Raw genomic sequence first — 20,601 nt, 5'->3', positions numbered from 1 at the left:
ATGCTCTAGACTCTAGATGCTCGTTAACACTCTAATGATCGACTTACGTTATTAAGCGGATGTAACAATGACAAATAAATCACTTGTCAACGGGAAATTCAACTAAGTTGGCTTTTCATCTTTTTGCGCGATCTATCATAAGGAGTAGTACACGTATATTTTAAATTGTTTTTTAAAAAAAATTGCACCGCGCTTTTTCTCATTTAATGTTGTAATCATACTTACTCGTGTTATGTTGATAGTAGGTCAAGGAATACAATTACGTTCTGGAAAAGATTCAAGTGCCGTTGAAAAAGTATCTGTTATATGACTTCGTATCTATTCTGCGGATAATAATCGAACAAGGTAGACGGTTTTTCCTTTGGATTTAAAATTTCGTATTTACCGAGAGAATTGATCACACGCAAATGTAAAAGGAATTAAAAGCGAAAATCTCCATCTTTCGAGGTTGTCTGTATCCGTTGAACCAAGCAATTGGTATTGGTCCAGGCACTTTATAAAGCCCCCCTTTTATCCATTTCGTCAGGCAAACGAGACATCGACCTTTCCACTCGCCACGTCTCCTTATCCGGCCAAGCTCTGCATCCGGACAGATCGCGAATCTCGCAGAGATCCTTTTTCGCACGGCAGTCTCAAAGATACTCGATCATCAAAAGAAACGAATTCGCAAAGCCGCGATTTAATTCAACATCTCGCAGTCGAACCGAGTTTTTTCTATCAATTCTCGCAATTTGCATCAATCGTAGATTGCAAAGCCGGCGAATTGCAAATGCAAAATAAATTTCGATATGGTATAGAATTGCCATTTACTCGAATGACACAACTCTTTCCTTCGTTTCTCTTATTTACATGAACGTGTACGTTAAATAAAATGCTCTTCCGTATAAGTCTCTTAAATCGTTAAATAAATATTTGTAATTCCTATACAAAATGCGATGCGAGAGATTAAATTAATATCGCGAATGTTGTACAGTATGATTTCGTTATGTGATTTTATCGCTACACGCTCATTTTTACAAATTCCCTTTCTACTATATTTACGTATATTTACATATATTTAATATGACATACGGTAATTCAAACTAACGAGATAAAAAAGTCAGAACGCTCACGCGATCCAAAAAAAAAAGATTTATTCGATTGATATAAATGCTGGCAACGGCGCAAACTACGATCCTGAATTGGCTCCGGTGTGAAATATTCAGGGTTGGGAAGTAACGCGTTACTTGTAACGGAAAAAAATAACTTTGTTACATTTTTCGGTAACGAGTAACGAATTTAACAGTTACTTTTAACAGTTATTTTCTTGAATATATTCGGTGTAATTTTCATACAAAGGAATGATAATTATCAATAGCGATATCATTATCAAAATTATATCGTTTTTGTTACTTTAATGTAAAATGGAAATTTACATATTTTTAGTGTTTAGTGTAAATTTTTAGTGTTTAATTTGTATTTAAAAAAATTGTAAAATTGCATAAAAAGTAACACACCTCCGATTTTATCGCTACTTAAATATGTTGTAGGGGAGGTTTTTCTGAGTAATCCTCCGCAAGAAATAAGTGAGGAACGACATTGGTTTAGGAGATATAAAAAATTATAGTTTTCCAGTTTTAATGCCTTTTCTTAAATATTATAAAGTAATATTAAGAAAAGTGAAGTATGTGCGTACGTTGTATTTGTTGTAGAGCAGACGTGGAAAGAAGTGTTTGTTTACATTCACAGATTAGGTACACAGTCATTAGGTATTTTGTCAATAATGTATTTCACATATTTCTCGCAGTTCGTTAACAATTTTTAACGTGTAATTACACGAATTTATCTTGTCTTGAAAATACCGAAAAAAAATTTCAACCTAACCCAAACCTATTTTCAGTTTCAAAAATAAAATAAAATTGAGTTGCCGAATTATTCTCAGAATTATCCTCTCTTATGACGTATTCAAGTGGGCGATAAAATCGAAAGTGTGTTACCTTTTATGCAGTTTTATAAAAAAAATTGTATGTAAAGTTTGTATTATATATAAAAAAGTAACGGAAATTATAACGACTCGTTACTTTTTAAGTAACGGTAACGGTAACGAGCCATTTTTTAAAATTGCTAACAGATAACGATAACGAGCTGTTTTTATAAAACTTTTCCAATCCTGGGAATATTAAGATACATCTTCCATTCATTCTTTTTTTTTTCTAAATTAAAATATTATTTTAAAAGAGTAATCGGCTTTCCGATGCTATTTGTGCGGTGATGAAAGAGAGTTCACTCGCATTAATCACGTCACGATTGTCGGCATTAATCTTGCTGGCCCTTTTGTAAACGACAGATCGCAAACATTTCAAGCTGGGATCCACCGGCTTGATTCTCGACCTCTCGACATCCGGTATACCGCGGAACGTGATTAATATCCCATAATTTTCTCCCTTGTGTCCGCGGGTTATTTTCCTTTATGACAACGTTGATAAGATTAGTCAATAAAGCGAGCGCAGGAAAAGAGAACTTTGCCGGTCGTGTGCCATAATATTTTCTATCATCGCAACACTCGCCTCTTGCAACAACTTGAAATCCTAGCGCTCTGAATTATTAAAATATGATAATATTCTTAGTGTGCCGGGGAAAACATTCGCTTTGGCGAAACGATCTTATAGAATATTGTACACCTTTATCGGAAATTGAACGAGAATTATTAATGTTATTCAATTACGATACATTTTGCAGAATATTCTATTTGATGATACTAAGGTATTAGGAATATTTGTAAGGCTTTAAATATAAATGATGCTCTCATTGTTATTATAATTCTCGCAGAGAATATTTTGATATTCTAATATACTTAATATTCTGAATGTATACATGAACAAACATTACTTAGTTTTAATCTTCACGTGGAACAAGAGAGTATACGTTGACAATAACGTTTAATAGTTAGTTTTATTCATAATTTCTCTAACTATCAGCCAATCTCATTAGGAAAGTTTTCAATAAAATTGTTTAATTTATAAAGCAAGTACGCATATGTGAAGCATATGTGACGACAAGAAAGTTATTTACAATTATAAATGAATATACTCCACCTGTATAGTCTTTTATCACGAGAGTGAAAGGGGCGATATAGATCTATGGCTTACAAAAGGCGAGTGTTTGTGTTAAATATTCTCGCAAAGAGAAACTACAATCTACGAAAGTACTATTACGTTGTAAAAGAATTGGTTTAAAATCTCACTGAAATATGTAATTTTTCTATTTCAAATTAATCGTGATACGCTTTATTAAACTTCTTTGAATAATTTACAGATACTGTATTTATAGACATATAATATAATTTTCTACGTGATTATTATTTGCCCGCTATCGTATAGTTTTCAATCTATGCTTCTCTAGTCGAATAGAAATTCAGGGTATATCCCGGATAACTTCATTATACGCAACAAAGATTATCCATTCTTCTTCCTCATTGTTCTTCTGCTCGGCAGAGAGATCGCCGCTTTACCACGTGATATCACGGACATTTCGGACGTCAAATCCAGAAGTCATGTTTATTCATGAATACCAACGATATAATTAAAATGACTTTCCTCACGCTCTCTCTCTCTCTCTCTCTCTTGTGTATTTACCGACGTGCTTCGTAGTACTTGTGCGCATACGGTTAAACGCGGTTAATTGCTAACACAATAATAGCTTCTTCACCAATATCTCTTGAAATATTTTGAGAATATGTCTTTCTCGTATATATACGCATGAGGAAATCCGTTGTGTGATATCATCCATTAACAAAATGCGTTTCCTTCCGCAATCTTGTTAGTCTTCTTTTCATTATTCTTATTATTGTTTTTTTTTTCGAATTGCATAAAAATTTCAGTTTTTCTAAAATTCTTAGTAAAATCTATAAAACTAGTAAATAATAATAACGAATAAAATTTATATAACTAGTAGATAGTAATAAAATCTATATAATTATAATTAATATTATTTTTAGCGCTTTCCATAATTCATAAGTTTTAATTATTATACCGTTAGAATATGTATATATATATATATATACATATAAGGTATTAATACGATATGCTTTTTTCTGTTACAGGTGAGTATTACAATTTTGTCAGTTGCTCTGATAATCATATTGATGCGACATGCGAGATTGCTGACAGGTGAGTCTTATTTTTGCACAATGCTCTGCTTTAATTTATTATCATATGATATTTGCCATACGAAAATTCCCTAAAAATGGAATTGTAGAAAATGTGATTGTCTATATTGCTAAGAATATTCTGCCTCCGATTATCCCTTGAAGTCTCAATTATTAACGATAATTAAGAGCAAAGCTTGACTTCCTGCGTATGTTTTTTAAAAACATTTTTGCGAGATGTATAAAATGTAATAATATATTATTTTATATTATTATAATTACCGATAAGTATCGTGTACATAGTGTATTGTAGAAGAATTTATCAATAAGATATTTTTATCGAATTCTTTTGAGTGCCGTAAAATGGCATAAAAAAATATTTGCCGTTATTGTCGTATATCTTTCTCTTGTTGTTTTTTTTTTCTACATATTTATAAATTCTAGAAATATAAATTCGAACCGCTGACGCTATTACAATTGGTACAATCAATGTTAAAGCTTGATCAGCCGCATGCTGGAATATATATATTCATCATGTATATACAATATTATACATAGAAATGTGTGTGAATCTGTAGATATGCACATTCGCGTCAGTATATACGTATCATCCGAACGAAGCGCGATTAAATATTCATAAGACGTGGCGTAATATTTACGTAGAAACTTCTTCTTTTTTTGTATTGCTGGCGTTACAGTATCCACTATGAAAATCGCAACAACTTTACGGTTTTAAAATTATTGGAAATCGTTAAAAATTTACGGTTTCATGTGCAACTGGATTTTTGTAATACCGTGTCTCTTTTGAGAGCTTATCGACGCCGTTTGCAATACAATTTCTTGCATTTTAAAAGTTTGATTTGCGCGAAAATTTGATTAGAATAAAAGGCAATTTTATAATATTTTGACGATTTGAATACGTGCAATTTTAATTATTATGAGAAATATGTGCAATTTTAATTGTATGGGAAAAAAGAAAATAGCTATTGTGAAAATATTGACAAATATCATTGAAAAGATGCGTTGATAGTTCAATCCTAAAGTTTTCACAGTTGTGAAAGGGGTTAACAGTGTCATGTAACCATCGCATGTTTGCTCGAACATTTTCGAAATTTGATATATTTGGAGGGTAGCGTTCATCAACCGACCAAAGCTGATAAAATCTGCAGTTTTATCGCGTTATCTCAAACGTTGCCTTCATCTTTTATATACGGGGCTTCCTTGAGTGAGTGTACTTGATATATATCCATTCTTTTATATCCTAAGAAGAAAATGGGGATATATTGGAAGACAATACACGCACATACATATACATGAGAAAAAACGAAAAAAAAAAAAATAAAAATATTTTCAAAATATTTTATCTCTCTCTCTTTCTCTGAATAACACAGAGAAATATTCACAAATACATATATACTTAAAGATAAAGATTTAAAGTCCCTTTTATAAGCGTTGTTTTTGTAATATCTTTTATTTGACAGCTAATAATACTTAAAATAATGGCAGCATGTTACGAAAAGGAAAGTAGATCAAACCTTGGTATCGATTCTGATGTTCGCATTATGGTTTTTATTTTTATATTCGGTATTAAAATGGAGAAAGCGCTCCCAGGTAATCAGAAGCTTGCTTCGCGTACCGCTAATTACATCCCTTATTTGACGAAATACATCAATCTTATTGATTTGTCCTCCGTGCAATTTGATCAAAGACCCATTACGACGGATGCACATACCGTATTGGGTTCGAACTTACGGTAATTGCACGCGTAAATTCCGCCAGAGACTACGTTCGATACAAACCGAGTTTATTTTCTTTCGCCGTAAGAGCCATTTAATCGATTTGTCCAACTCACAAAATAAATGTGACACAAATAGCACGCTTTTATGTAATTTATGTAAAGAAATGATATTATCCGAAATTTATCTTTTTCCTGACAATCCGATTGCTCGAGAATACGGTATCTCTTTTTTTCTTTCCGTGGATCGTTCACTGAGAAACGACGTGATTTTCTTCCGGCCATCGGCGCGATGAGATACGTTTTTCCTCTCCCCTTGTGCTTGCGAGATATAAGGGTTGACATTATCAATCAAGCTGGCGCCGGACTGCATCGCCCGCGGTGATTGTCGCGAATGCCTCGGCATCGGAACGGAAATGAACATTCGCGATTAGAATCGGCATTGTAGGAGGTAACTACGCATACCGTACCAACAATTTTCTTCGAATCGCGGGAGCTACACGCTCGATTGCTTCGAGACTAAACGAGCGGACCGGGCTTCGTCGGTCATAAACACCTTGCAGTTTACGTGCTTCGCGAAGCTCGCTTAAGCTTCGACTTAAGAAAGGAAGGAATGAAAGCACAAGACGCCGCCGTTACTATCGGAAGCAATAGTTTACGCCACGATATAAAGGCTAGAACGAGTTGTTTTACAACTTAACAATGTGCGATAAAGTCAGTGAATGAATACTTCGATGGCGAGGATTTATCTTTTGGAATTATACGTGAAGATTTTAAAGATCGCCGATAAATAGGGATGCTATCGACTCGCTATCGCTGTCTTTCATTCTCGGGGGAACTCTTATTTCGAATTATTAACTTTGCACAATGTGAATAAATTCGCATCTGTGTGTCAAGGCACATAATGAAGATTTCGTAGAGTTTATCTTACGTTCGGGATAGCTTGTATTTGACGCAAGCATATTTGTTTGAAAAGATTAATGGTCGCGCGGGTGATAAAACTTTATTTATATTTCATTATTGATACTGCTTAAAGAAAATTTCAGTTTTTCAATATAAACAAGACCTGATATCCGGTTAACGAATTAATGGAATCTGGGAGGAGGAGACGATTTATAAGGTGCACCTCGAGCAGTATTACATTGCATAATCTTAGAGAGCCTCCCCACCCCCCCTCCCCTCCCCCACCTCCTCCCGGTGGTTTTTATTACTATTCATTAAGGAGTCTATCGATAACCTAGAAGCTTTATTACCGCTATCGAGAACTATGTAAGCATCGGACAAAGACGGTGATTCTCGAGACAATCGATCGATCGAACTAGAACGTACCTACTGATCAGACTCCCGTACAATTTGCTTGTTTCGAAGTAATCGGTGAGCATGACACGTTTCAAACACTAGATGGACCGATCTCGCCCTTATATAAATGATTTCTGAGGTCAGAGCGTTCCAATAGTTTCGAAATACATAGTGCTCGAGTGCCTGAGGAATCGTTCCACCGGAATTGTCTAATTGGAATTCTCCGACGGGCAATGCATCCAGGCTCTACGTTCCATCGATCGCGCCGACGAAATTATCGATCTGCGTAAGCTTATTCTTGTTATTACCTTTCCCTCTCCTCAAAATATTTATGTACGCATGTTATCGGAGCGAAAGAGAAACAGAATGTAATCCCTCGCCCGATGGAAATGATATTAAAAGTGTGTCATCGCAGAAGGCTATGAACCCGGAACATCCGATAGTTTTGCAGAAATAATATCTAGCGGACGGGATAAGAAACGAGATATCCGTACAAATCTCATTCCGACTATATCATAACGCTCTCTTATATTTTCCAGGGGAGAGGGGAAGGCGGGAGGAGGTAGAGAAGTTCTACTTTTGCGATAGCGAACGAGGTCATCGAAAATTAAGATCGTCGCGATCTTATTTTCAGAGCGGCTAACGAATCGGCGATTTTACGATGTCGTTCGCGTCGAATCGGATGACCTCGCAATCTATAATTTGTCGAGCTCTCCGTGCATTTTCATTTCCCACGATCTCGATCGATGCGATACACACAGAAAGATTCCGTCTCTCCGCTCGAGATCTATTCGTATGCTTGACGATTAGAGCTCTCTCGCATGTTGAGCAACGCGAAACTTTGCATCGCATTGTCCCCCCCGTTCGGCGCGTAAAAGAAGTCCTACGTGAGAAAACGCTTGTCATGATTTACGAGGTCACTCGATTATGACAGGCGGCTTGCTTCTCATGCATTTAATTCCGGCTTAATTAATCATTTTCGTATGTGTGTATGTATGGGTGTCTGTGTATGCGCGCTCGCCCGGTTAATTTGACGCTTCTACGATTGTAAGACCGCCGTCTTCGTTGTTTTTCTCCACTGCCGCATACAATATTCTTCTTGTCTTCATACCGCAGAGATTCGGCGCTATATTAATATTAATGAAATATTCCCCGTGGAAATTAAAACGGCAATTACCGCGACCCAAACGCTCCTTTCTTTTTTTTTTCTTTGCGTCGCAAAGAAGAATATCGTCGAATATAAATTTCTTGCCTATCGCCTCGACTCGTAATAAATGGTATCGCAAGCGCGTAATCCTTTTCCTCTCTCAGAGACTTGATTAATTATCATTAGACGTTCGCTGCTCCGAACAGCGGAGCAGCAGGCTATCGCGTGCCTTGAGACAAGTTCTTCGATCGAGAACAGGTGTTCGGGATTCGCGCGCACGTTTACTTACCAGAGATTCCTGTAACCGATGGCGCCGTCTCGAACCGCGCGCTAGAAGCAACAAAATCCAGGCAAGCGCGAATTCTGAAAGAACTCGAAAGTAAAAAGAGCGTTCCAGCTGACATAAAACGCTCTTTGGAAGTGGGACAGTGAGATTTTCCCTAACAAACATGCTAAGGCTCATGCCTCGCCGAAAGAAACAGGGCGGGTGACAGTTGCCTTTCACGTGCACATGTCTCCCCTCAACTCTCTCTTTCCCTTTCTTAAGGGAATATTAAGTTTTCTCTCGACTCATCTCCAAACTTTTCATCAATGTGTCTCGCGTATCCTACGTACAGCACCGATTTCATACACTTTTAAATGCTTTTCATTGTAGGTCTTGAACTTTCAAAAATCCAGTATCCGCCGCAGTTTCATCCCCCGAATTCTAATCCTTATATCCGACGAAGTATTCCGTTCGAAATAATCAAGCCGGAGCCTCGTCGAGCAGTATCTTCGTCGTGCGCATAAAATAAATGTGATTTCAAATAACCGCGGATGGGAACCGCGGGGTCAAATATACCCAAATGATCGAGCAAGCTTGTTGCGTTTTGACCTCTTGGCCATTTTCCAAGCACACGACTCGCTGTTACGTCTGCTAAGTAATTGAAGGGACGTTCGATCGATCACAATCGAAAATGTTGACACGTCGTTGCGGACGTGGCAATAGACGAGACAGGTGTCGTATTTGTTGGAAGCAGAAATATTTAATTTACGACTGTTGTTTACACAAGGATGGACACGATCATCCCCTTCGAACTCGTGATTATCTGAATGATCGTAATATTTTTTAGCTTATTTTTTTACGCGGTAATTCCGAACGTCTCTGCGATTTGTGCTCTTAGGTGATTTGCGTCCTCTCAATTGCTCGAAAATTTTTTTTTCAAAGATCGTAAGCGATGAGAGTCGATTATTTCATCGCGAAAATGTCGGTGAGCTTTCCCTGCTGTTTCTCACAACATTGCTGGGTTTAACGTATTTTAATGGGATCGAACAGTATCTTCTATTCTCTGAATAGTGAAAACGAGGGTTACATTTATCCCGACATTTACCTCGTGTAAACGACCGAAGGACGTTCCCGTTACTAACGAGAAGTCGTGTTCTCGATCGTGTTACTGATTAATTAAGATAAAGTGACTGAGGCGTCGTCCTTATAATTAAGACGAAACAATCCTTGCATCAATAACAGACGACAATTATGGATTCGGGCAAGTTCGATATATTAACTCTGCTCGTCTCTTTATTATTTCACGATTTGCGCCGTTTGCCATTCTTGAAGATGGCTACAAGCGTAACGAAAACTAATAAGTAATCAATAACACGATTGGAATAACATCTTTTTTCATCATTTCTGCGTTGTTCGAGTTTTCGTTCTAGAAGAGAGCGCGCACTTAACCCGACCTAATTGATAGTAAGTTGTTACTATTCAACGAAGTTCAACCACGCGATTGGCATCTTTATTTTTACTCTTACTCCAATGTACATGAAAGCCGTGTATCCGTATTCGCCGCGAGATATAGAATTGGAAAGGAAACTGTTTTTATATAAAGTAAATTTAGCATTCGGGGTCATACACATACAGAGCCAACAAATAGGGCGAAGAATGAAGGCGGACAGAGAAAAGGAGCGGAAAAAGACGCGTGCATGGTTCACACTAATGTTTCCAGAAAGTTTTGCTCGAGAATTGCGGGAGAGAAAGAGAAGGAGAGAGAGAGAGAGAGAGAGAGAGAGAGAGAGAGAAAATGAGAGCTTCTTTGCACCTTCCTACTTAATTTTCAGGACGGTTAATTCCCGCTGGTTTTGTAATTTATTCCTCGGCCATGTTACGAAGCAACCTCTCCGACATTTTGTGACCTTATAGGGCACTGAACCTTCTGACTTTTCGCCAATCCGGAACTTGCTCTCTTTTCGTGTTTTCTTTTTTCTTTTTGTGCGCCCCGCATTTCGCGTTCTTCTCGCAAATCTCGAGCCGACTTTCTATCTCATAGTTGGTATTCAAATTTGGTTTGCACGCGGAGACAACCAGATCTCTGTATTCGGGTTCGCTTACGTTAAGAGTTGTACATTATATTTTCTGCTTTTATTGTCGGAAATTGTGATATGAGGACTCGAGGTAGCTATCGCTTATGCGCTTTCGTCACGAATTATTCCTATTTTACCTCTTATTCCCGTTGGAGCGCCTCAACGATGTAGTTTGAAAAGCGGCCAAATGGACCGCATAATAACCCAATCCCAGGAAATAAACGTTCTCCGTTATCCGACCGATTAAGCCAACAACAAGCTAATGACGATAAAGCAGAATCGTTACAGATAAATATCGATGACTGACGTTGACAAAACAAAGGGTCGTTTGCTCGTGAAGTAACCCTCTCGGCCACGATCGCCATTGGTTACTTACCTTTCGTGAAAACGAGAAATCATTTGGATGCCTAAGTAACAGTCTCACAACAACAAGTGGCCATTGGCATACTCTCGGCTTTATAGCCCGGCTATCAGCTTCATCGATTGCTCCGTCAACGAGCAATTAATTAACTAACTATGACAAATTCGATTTGTATCTGCACGAGAACAAATTTCACGATATTATGCTCGCGTCCGCTACTTATTCGAAAATATATAAAATTTTCCATAGAGAGAGAGAGAGAGAGAGAGAGAGAGTTTATGCGAAAATATTATTTTTAATTTTTCGGATAAACGTGTCTTCCTTCTTTGAATTCTAAGTGTTACATGCTAAGTGTATGCCGCAAAAAAATTGCAATTATATAGGATCGAACTGTAAACACAACGGTTACGTCATATGTTATCTCGATATCTCCGTGAGAAAAGGCTGAAAAATTAAACGCGCGATGATCCCTATACAATTTCTTCGTCGTAACAATTCGAGAGATTATTTCTGGGCAGGCGTATAGCTACGGTAAATTATTTCATCACGACTGGTAAAAATGTTCTTTACACGTGCGCGAGCTTCAATCCGGTTCTCTCGGTCGATCGATACTTACGAAGCAACGGTTTAAACTTGGACAAATTTAAATGTTTAATATCGCGTGAGATTAGAGTTAAATATTCTATGATTACATTGGGCATTGATTATGTCTCATCTATTGTTTTTAGAGCACTTGTTTTAACACGAATAAAACGCGAAATGTATCTACAATATAACGGCGGACTAAGCATCGATTTTAACTACTGGACGCTATATCCAGTCTAGCCAGTTTTGGCTATATAATTACAGGAAGTTCGGAAGTTTACGAATATGTGTATGCTCGAACCATTTCAACTTTTCTTCGCGCTAGAACCAACCCCTTATCTTTATTCTTTTCACGTCGCAGTGCATGACCTTTTTATAACTCTGGCGGAATTGTAATGCCTTACTTTTATTTCGCTACGTTTAATTTTCTGTCTTATTTAAGAGGCTCACATATTTATTTTCTACTTTAATATTATACATATACGCGTTTTTCTTTTTTACTTCTTTAACATTTAACTAAATGTGATAACAGTTATCATTGCAATGAAAAATGAAGAAAAAATGTTTCTCTTAGATAATAGTATCTAAACATTTGTTATATCGCATGACTTCAATTTTCAAGAAACGCGCTATTGAATCACTTTCGCAACAAGGATGACGCGATTCATAAACGAGAATAGGATGATCATTTAATTTCGGTAACGATCCGCGCAGCCACGTATGTGCGACCATGGAATCGCTTAACGAGCTTTGCATTGTGTCAGTTTTTAACAATTTTGAATGACTAGATTGATACACGTCATATCGTCGTTGTCTGATTGCAGCTACAAGCAAACACAACGAAACCTATCGGAGAGCTTGCTTTTTTTAGTTACTGAAAACTTGTGCAAACTTTTGTCGCGTGCGAATTAATGAAAGCGAATAACGAAAAGTGAAAGAAAAAACGCGGATGCAAGAAAAACTTTGCACTTTTCATCGATACGCAAAGTCAGTTTGGCTGTTCCCTCAATGCATTTCAAAAAAAGATTAAGATAGCGAATGCGATGCATTCTACTTTTGTCGCATTATATTCTATCATACAATACAACTATGTGTTATATATCGTGTTTTTTTGTATATATCATTGCTGAAATAATCTACAATGTCTATTGCTTATAGAAAAAGAGAAAATGATCCTTGTTCGTCAGACTTTTTCCTATCGGCTTTCATTACGAGAGTAATGTAATTACGACGGACACGGACTGGAAGATCACGACAAGAATGAATTGAAGCGATAAAGAAGTTTCTTCTTTTTCCGTTGTTCAATTTTGATAAATTAAAACCGCATTATCTCGTTTGTTCAAGAAGCATAAACGTCCGTTTGAACACACAATTGAAAATACAAGTTTAGTATTATAAAAAGGCTTCGATAAATTAAAAATGAGAAAGAAGCAATGAGTCAGCGTAATATATATGTTGCAAATAAATCTATATATATTTATTATAAATCAGATTTTCGCAAATTTTAAATAAAAGGAGATCTTTTTAATTTTGCGAATTTAATTTTCTCATATAATTTTTTAGAGCTGAGAAAAATAATCATATAAAATAAAAGCACCGATATAATACACACACACACACACACACACACACACACACACACACACACACACACCATATATATATATATATATATGTGGGGGTTTTAATGTAGGCCCCTGTTGAATACAATAAGAGACAACGTGCCTACAATCAAGTCAGTATACTTGAGGCAATTCAATCGAGCAATATTAGTTATTGATTCATTAATCTACTGTAACAGTGTACACTTTCTCAGCATCTCTTATAAAAAAAAAAAAAAAAAAAAAAAAAATATCTATCTAAAACTTTTACATAAAGCTATTATTTGATACCTATTTGCCCATTATTTCGATAGCAATAATAATAGAGCATTTTCGGCATAATGTTTATAGAAACATTTTTTTCGTACTTTTTATCCAGGGACATGCTCACGAAGTTTTAAAACATACTTATGACTGACACAGGCGCAAATACAAATTTCTCTTTCTCTGTCTCTATCTGTCTCTCTTTTCCCGTCTATATATTTTCGTCGCCATTCACGATCTGAACCCGTTTTATGGAGCCAAGGTTTTTATTCTCAGCTGTGCGTCGCGCGCGCATAACGCCTACTCCTCGATAAAAGCGCATATGTATTTTATGCTGTACCGACGCTCCCGACCCGACCCGCCATTTTCTCCGGACTCAACCTTAGGGGGTTAGCCACGATGGTTAACGACGAAGAACCGGTCGCTCCATCCCTTTCTGCCTTTCGGGTCTCCCTCTCCGTTTCTCCGCCTTGGACCCTCTTCCACCACCTCTTACCCGTCTCTCTGTGTCTCACGCTTTCTCTCTCTTCCACCATTCCAACCCCATTCCTCCTCCCCTCCCGGAAAATCAATATGAAGTGGCGTTGGTATACGATATGGTGGCTGCTACCGCGTGCCTCTCCTTCCCTCTCTTTCTCTGTCTCTCCGTCTATCTATCTCTATTTCTCTATTTCTTCTATCTCTTTCTTCGTGCCTCTTCATCCCTTTTCCCCATCCTTTTGTTTCTCTTCCCGTTTCCTGTTCTTTTCTTCTTCTTCTTGGCGCGCACTTCTCGGTAACCGTTCCTCGTGCACGCCGTCCGGTTCTCCTCCGTCTCGTTCTTCCGCTCGACGCACCTTACATCTCCATCATCAAATCTACCTGGATCTCTCCAGGGGCGCCCGAGCTTCGACGGCAATCTCCGGCCTTGACGGCGGGTGGCGACAGATCGGTCACCGAGTCACCAGGATTCATTCGCGCAAACTGGCTCGTAGGTCAACATCCACCGTTCCGCCGCCACTGGTTGAATACCGCCGCGTGGCAGAGCGCCGTGCGTGTCATCGTACTTTTGCGCTTCCTCTCGGCGATCCGCTTGGCATGCTCTTATATGCGAGAAAAATGATTTCTCTCGAGATCGCGTCCCTGATCGATTTAAAATAAAAAAAAAGAAATTTGAAAAGGAGAGACAAGTTTGCGCGAGGTCACCGAGAGCGGACCCTTTTCGCACCCTTCTTCGCGTGTACCTCATATATAATTCGATCTTATCTCTCGGACAAAGCGCCGTGCGGACGCAATGTACGCAATTTCGCGCACCGTCTCGATCGATATATCGTCGTGGCACGATGGCTAACGACGCAATGCATCGTGATCTGGTTTTGATAACGTTCTCTCTCTGCGCGGTCATTTTCGTTTTACGTTAGACGGTGCAAGAAAGAAGTTTCTTTGCACTCAGTACAGGCAATACTTATTTATCATACGAGATACGTAGCGGTATCATGAAAATTCTACTAGCTTGAATGCATCCCTATCTTAACATTCTTGATATTGTATCGCAAGTATCCGAGATAATTCTTCAGAAATTCTAGCGCGCCTCTAGGCAACTGTATTTAAAATTATAAACAAATAAGCGAGTGAAATATGTATAGTGTAAGCCAACGGATAATCATGTACAGAATCATAAATTTTAATCCGGATGAGGGAACAAAGATATATATATATATATATTTTTTTTTCTTTAAATCTCCGTTATATCATTGATAATTTTCTATTATCAATGATATAACATTTCGCTGGATATACGATATGACAGTTCGCTATGCAGCTATCTTTATGATATTAAGAATAATATCAGCATATACTAGAAAAAAACATGATAAAAAGAGAGATAAGTATTTTCAACATTCGTGAGAGAGAATCCTTTCTCCTTCGGGCACTATGCGGGAAAAACACGGCACTGCGCGTCATGCGCAGCGGCGGTCTCGGCCGATAGGGGTGGTGGTTCGTGCGCCCTAGGGGTTGATCGGCGTCGTAGTATGGAGAGTACGGGGTGCGGGGTGGGTGGGTTTGGCCAGGTAGCCGTGGCGAGAGGGTCGGCGGGGAGATCGACGGGAGAGAGGAATTACGGCGAGGCGAGACGACGCGAGAGGTCGGACATGCTAGGTTAGTAGCGGAGGTACACGTTGTACCAGCCGGCAGTAGCGAGTGCCGTGCTTAACACGGCCTACCCGCTGCGCGCGTAGACCGTTAAAAGGCGGCCGTCCATCGTCGATCCATTTCTACTCGCGTCGTGTGTTTCCCTCTTTTATTCTCCATCCCTCCGGAAATATATACGGCCGCGAGACGCGCGCGCCCGGCTGTGAGGAGCGGTGCGAGTGGATAATGGTAGCGAGGAAGTGCCGGCGTCGTCGCCGTCGTCGAGTGGCGTCCCGCCGTCGCCGGCAGTCCGAGCGACGCTGCTATTCGCGTGAACGACGACTTCCCGGCGAAGGCGCGGAGTGAACGGCCTCTCGCGTGATCGGACTCCTCTCTTCTACGTGGACGCCCCCGGCGTTCAGGATTTTCAGACGAGGGCGAAGAGGGCTCTCCCGTGCGCGCGTGAACTCGACGACGATGCGTCGTCGTCTTCGACGGCGGTGCGTGCGCGCGCGCGCGCGCGCGGAGGGAAAAGGGCTTTTTCGCACTGCGGGGGTTGCGTGTGCCGATCGAAGGGCCCCGGAGTGAGAACGGCGTGATTGCACGCGGCGCTGTGTTCTCGCGTGAGATTTTCCATTCGCGTAAACGAAGGAACGCTCGTTCCTTTATCGGGAACTTTTGCAGACAGGCGTGAAAGAACTCGTAAGCGTGAACATTCGTGAGTGCGATACGAGCGATACGCGCGCGCGTTCTTTTTCTCTCGGGTATTTTATTTCAAATTTATCAAAAAAGAAAGAGAAGTATACCATATATAGGGTATATATTTTTATGCTGCCCCGGTATAACACGATGGTGTGCACGTTGAAATCGATTGCCGTTTATTAATAACAATTAATAAAATTAGAAGATTCCGAATACGATACACTCGTCGATATTTTTCGTAAATTAAATTTTTGATGAAGAAATAGAAAAAAAAATATTATCAATTATCTGTGCGTTATTTTGTGCAATAGAAATTTCATCAATGGCACAATATTTAATATTTATATCTATGTATGAATTTTGGTCCTTTCAATTAAAAATTTTATATAACTGACATTTAAAATTTCGATCAAAATAGGAAAACGATAAAAGCGCATATTTTTACTCTATCGAGAAAATATTAGTCGATTACACCTGCAGAGATCGATACGTTAAGCGAACAGATGATAAGCTTCTTGGATTCGCAGTTTGCGCAAAAAAAAAAAAAAAAAAAGCCGAGCAGGCAATTTCGATGCGCCACGAGAATTCCCCGTTATAAGAGAGAATTGTACATTTACAAACCACACTCCTATAGTCAAACCCTCTGACTGGTTTTTCAATCAAACGTAATAAAATTTCACGACTTTGCGCTACGGAAATTGATATCGCGGATGAGCCGATTGTAAAGAAAAATGATTTACGTCTTTGCGCCGCGAGCAAAAAACTTCTAAAGTCTGGATAAAAAAAAAAATTTAATTCGTTTAATAAATCAATCATTTTATCATTGACAAGTATATACACCTAGTGTAGGTATAAAAATTGCATAAAGTTTCATAGAGATAATTTTTATATTGCAACAATTGTATAAAGAGATTAATACAGTACTGGAAAAAAGTATTTTCTTAATTAATACGGCACTCTCTTTAATTCAACATATAGGATTTATTATCGCAAGAGTTCTGTGTTAAACATTATTTAACGTTGTAATATATTTTTCTAAAGTAAAGGATGAGCATTATATATATATATATATAGAGAGAGAGAGAGAACGCAGATACTATGACTGTTAATGTACTCATAGATATTGTACGATTGCCAGAGATAGGGCGGGAATGTAAAATGTTGATTTTACTGGCAAAGTATAATAAAAAACGAGAACTGTTAATCTTTGTTAGCTAAATAGGAATTACTAACCGCTAGCGTTTTTATAGTTGCGCTGCGACTGGCAGTTAATTACTTCAGACTTGACGTAACAAGTATGAGGAAGCAGCTAACAAGAAAAAAGATCTAGTTATTTATTTCATGGAACGTAATTTTCCGGTTCAAGAAACTCTTATCCTTCCTTATTCGCTAGAAGCCTGTTTGTAATAACATAAACATATCGAGTTACAAGAACGAACTTTGCTACAAGTCTTTCTTGAATGGAACGAAATGCAAATTTGCTAATCCAGTAACTTTCACGATCGAAGTAATAAAATAATTCTCGGAACTTTCTTCATTACGCGACAACATTCAATGCTTTCCCATCGTAACGAAAGTCACGGATCCCCGATGACGAAGTTGCGCGCGAAATATTCCCCATTGATTTGCTGGAAAAAAAGCAAACTAAGTTTTTGAAATATTAAATCGCGCTAATAAATTATACGAAATGCGCTCTTGTATTCGAAAATCTATGCTAAGAGATAAATGCAAAATATTACGAAGAAGAAAATGAAATTTCGCAAGCCTATCGGCATATTATCGGTTAACGTTCTACGTGCAAATTACTTTGCCGCAATTTCCTTTCTTAAAATTAGCTGGCGATAAAGCCGAGAGTAAGGATGCGCGCACGTATCGTTCGCCGGGAAAGAGACGAAACGATTATTCGTTATCGGCATAAGCGAATTACGAGACGGCGACACGTCGAGCATCACGTGTATTGTGTTTTCAGTGATACCACGATCTCTAGAAATATCTTCGATGCGAGAAGGCGCGTGAGAATCGTGACACGCGAGTAACGAGAGTATAATTGAGTCTAAGAGTGCTCTAAAATTTAAGTGTTACTTCACCAGTGTGTCTCGAAGAAGGGAAGACCGTGCGATAATCGGCGAAAAGCCGGCAAAACTGGAGTAGCAAGAAAGGAAGAATTCGCGCGATCGAGGATACGAATTCTCAATTGGATTTACGCAGGGGCCAGCATCGTAAATGAGTGATATCGGTTGACATATCGAGTGGAAGAGATAAAATTGGCCGCGCGAAAATGCTCGCTCGATGAATTACAAACTAGTCTATATTGATTTAATTCGATAACATCATCAGCATTAATAATTCTACTAACATAATAATTCTCTTCTGAATATATAATATTAATATATAATTTTATGTGGAGTGTGATTAAAATTTACCGTTTGTTCCAAATTTGAGAGAGATATATTGCCGTATATAAAAGAATCTATATGTATGTATACACGTGTATTTCGTATACATGTATGTGTCGTTGACGAGATGATGATATAGAGCGACACGAAAAGGGGGAAGAAAGGTGACACTTAACGACCAAACGAAACTTGTCAATTACTATTTAATCGTCGTGTTAAAGTTTCCAATTATTATAAATGTTAAAGTTGGTTCGTCTGTAGTTTCCCCCTGTCAAATCTACCTCTCTTGAGTATCGACAACGAAAGCTCGGAAAACGGCCTATAAACAATATCTGTGCGTGCAGTGATGCGCATTTCGAAATCTCGACAATGATTATACCTGGTTTCATAAGGTATTAAATCTTCTTCGAAAGAAAAAAAGAAAAAAAAAAGAAAAAAAAACCCAAGAGCGCCGTATATCGTTTCAAAGGTAAGAGAAGGATTCATTTTTTTAATTCGCCCGAACAGTTTCCATGGTGATAATTTTACATTCTCGAGATTCTGTCCTCGATTATAAAGTCAAATTATATTCCCCCTAACGTCGGGAAAATAATCATCAAATTTCATTCAACTTACTTTTAATAATTGTTAGAGCCGCGATATTTAATAGGGAACGTATATTACATATATATATATCGGAGAAAGAGAGTTGTCATGGTGACGTATAATTTGTTGAAAAGCTCGCTGTAAAAGTCGGTTTTGCAATTGCAAGAGAGGATGCGTACACAATATTTTTGAGTACGCGACGTGACGCGCCTCTTGATACGAGTCGTGACTTTTATTCGCCTGCGTGCGTCCGATACATGTACCGGGTTTACATGTTGCGATGTCACATATATCCGCTATTCTCTCGGCTGTCGCAAAACCGGCGAACAGAACAGAACGAGGTGCATCGCGACCGATTATTGCCACGCGCGTGTACAATAGATTTCCACGATGAAGCTCCATACATTTGTCGTTGTCACGCTCGCCTCACAGACGCCGTAATGTCTGCAAACAGGAATGACATTTGCCGCAATGTGGCTATTATTTTAAGAAAAATACAGGGATAATTCTCGGAAGACGATATGAGTGTAAATAAATCGCGTATACAATGTTATCGCCGCACTGGTTCCTTCGCAGTGTAATTAATATAGTTTCTCGGGAAAATTACGCATTCAATATTAATTGTCAATTACAAACTAATTTAATTTATCTGCATATTTCTTTAATGAAATGCTAATTATGCCTTGAAACTTTATTCATATTTTATCAGCGCAAATGGTGACATTCGTTCGAAAAACCATGTCGGGAATATCTCGTACTCGGTTACATGACGTGATAACAAAAAAATACTGTTGATCCTATCAGATTCGAATCTTCTAATAAGTCTTCATCTAAAATCTAAACGCGTCGCTCTTCGCGGAAAAAGTTTATCATGCGCTATTATCTTAAACTTAAAGACCAATAATTAAGAGAGTACGACGCGGGTGAAGCTGTTGTAATTTGTTACCGGAATATAATCGCTATTACACGCGAATGTTCGCCGATATTTTTTACTCCTTTCTCGTCCGAGATCGTTTCCTTTTATCGCCGTCCACCCCTTTCTTCCGCATCGTTGATCTCAATTACGTATCAGTCGGTTTGGTCGAACGGTAAACTTCCCCGTTACAAGATGATCGTTCTGTGGTCGTTTCGCATTGAATGCCTACGACAAGATGGAACAGAATAGCACTTAGTAAGAGAAGCTGGGTCTTCCGATCGATTTCATTGAACGTTCGTGGAAAAGAAACGAAATCTAGAGGTATAGTTAACGTTAGCAATAATATGTAAATTAATCGAGAATGTCTGAGAGAGTGTATCCTATTATTGTATTTTCATTGAATCGAGATAGCATTGGAAATTTATTGAAATA

General features: G+C 38.4%; 1 protein-coding gene across 19 annotated transcripts in view; it reads left to right on the top strand.

The window, feature by feature from the left end:
* LOC138939392 (protein unc-13 homolog B-like) overlaps positions 1-20,601 on the top strand; it is a 161,152-nt gene that overhangs the window by 51,040 nt on the left and 89,511 nt on the right. For 6 of the 19 annotated variants that reach the window (XM_070307116.1, XM_070307119.1, XM_070307117.1 and 3 more), the window contains exons 1-2: positions 15,610-16,288; positions 18,242-19,137. The exons of 10 other annotated variants lie outside the window; for them this stretch is intronic. The gene's annotated coding sequence lies outside the window, so the exon portion shown is untranslated. Of the gene's footprint in view, positions 1-15,609; positions 16,387-16,406; positions 19,138-20,601 lie in introns of those variants that run through there. 3 more of the 19 variants (XM_070307113.1, XM_070307112.1, XM_070307114.1) reach the window with 3 other exon arrangements.

Source organism: Polyergus mexicanus, unplaced genomic scaffold (genome assembly GCF_030449975.1).
Source record: "Polyergus mexicanus isolate NDT 795.1 unplaced genomic scaffold, iyPolMexi1.0 SCAF_14, whole genome shotgun sequence".
Classification (NCBI taxonomy): Eukaryota; Metazoa; Arthropoda; class Insecta; order Hymenoptera; family Formicidae; genus Polyergus; species Polyergus mexicanus.
Note: the sequence above shows the minus strand (reverse complement) of the source record. Positions and strands in the feature narration are given on the sequence as shown.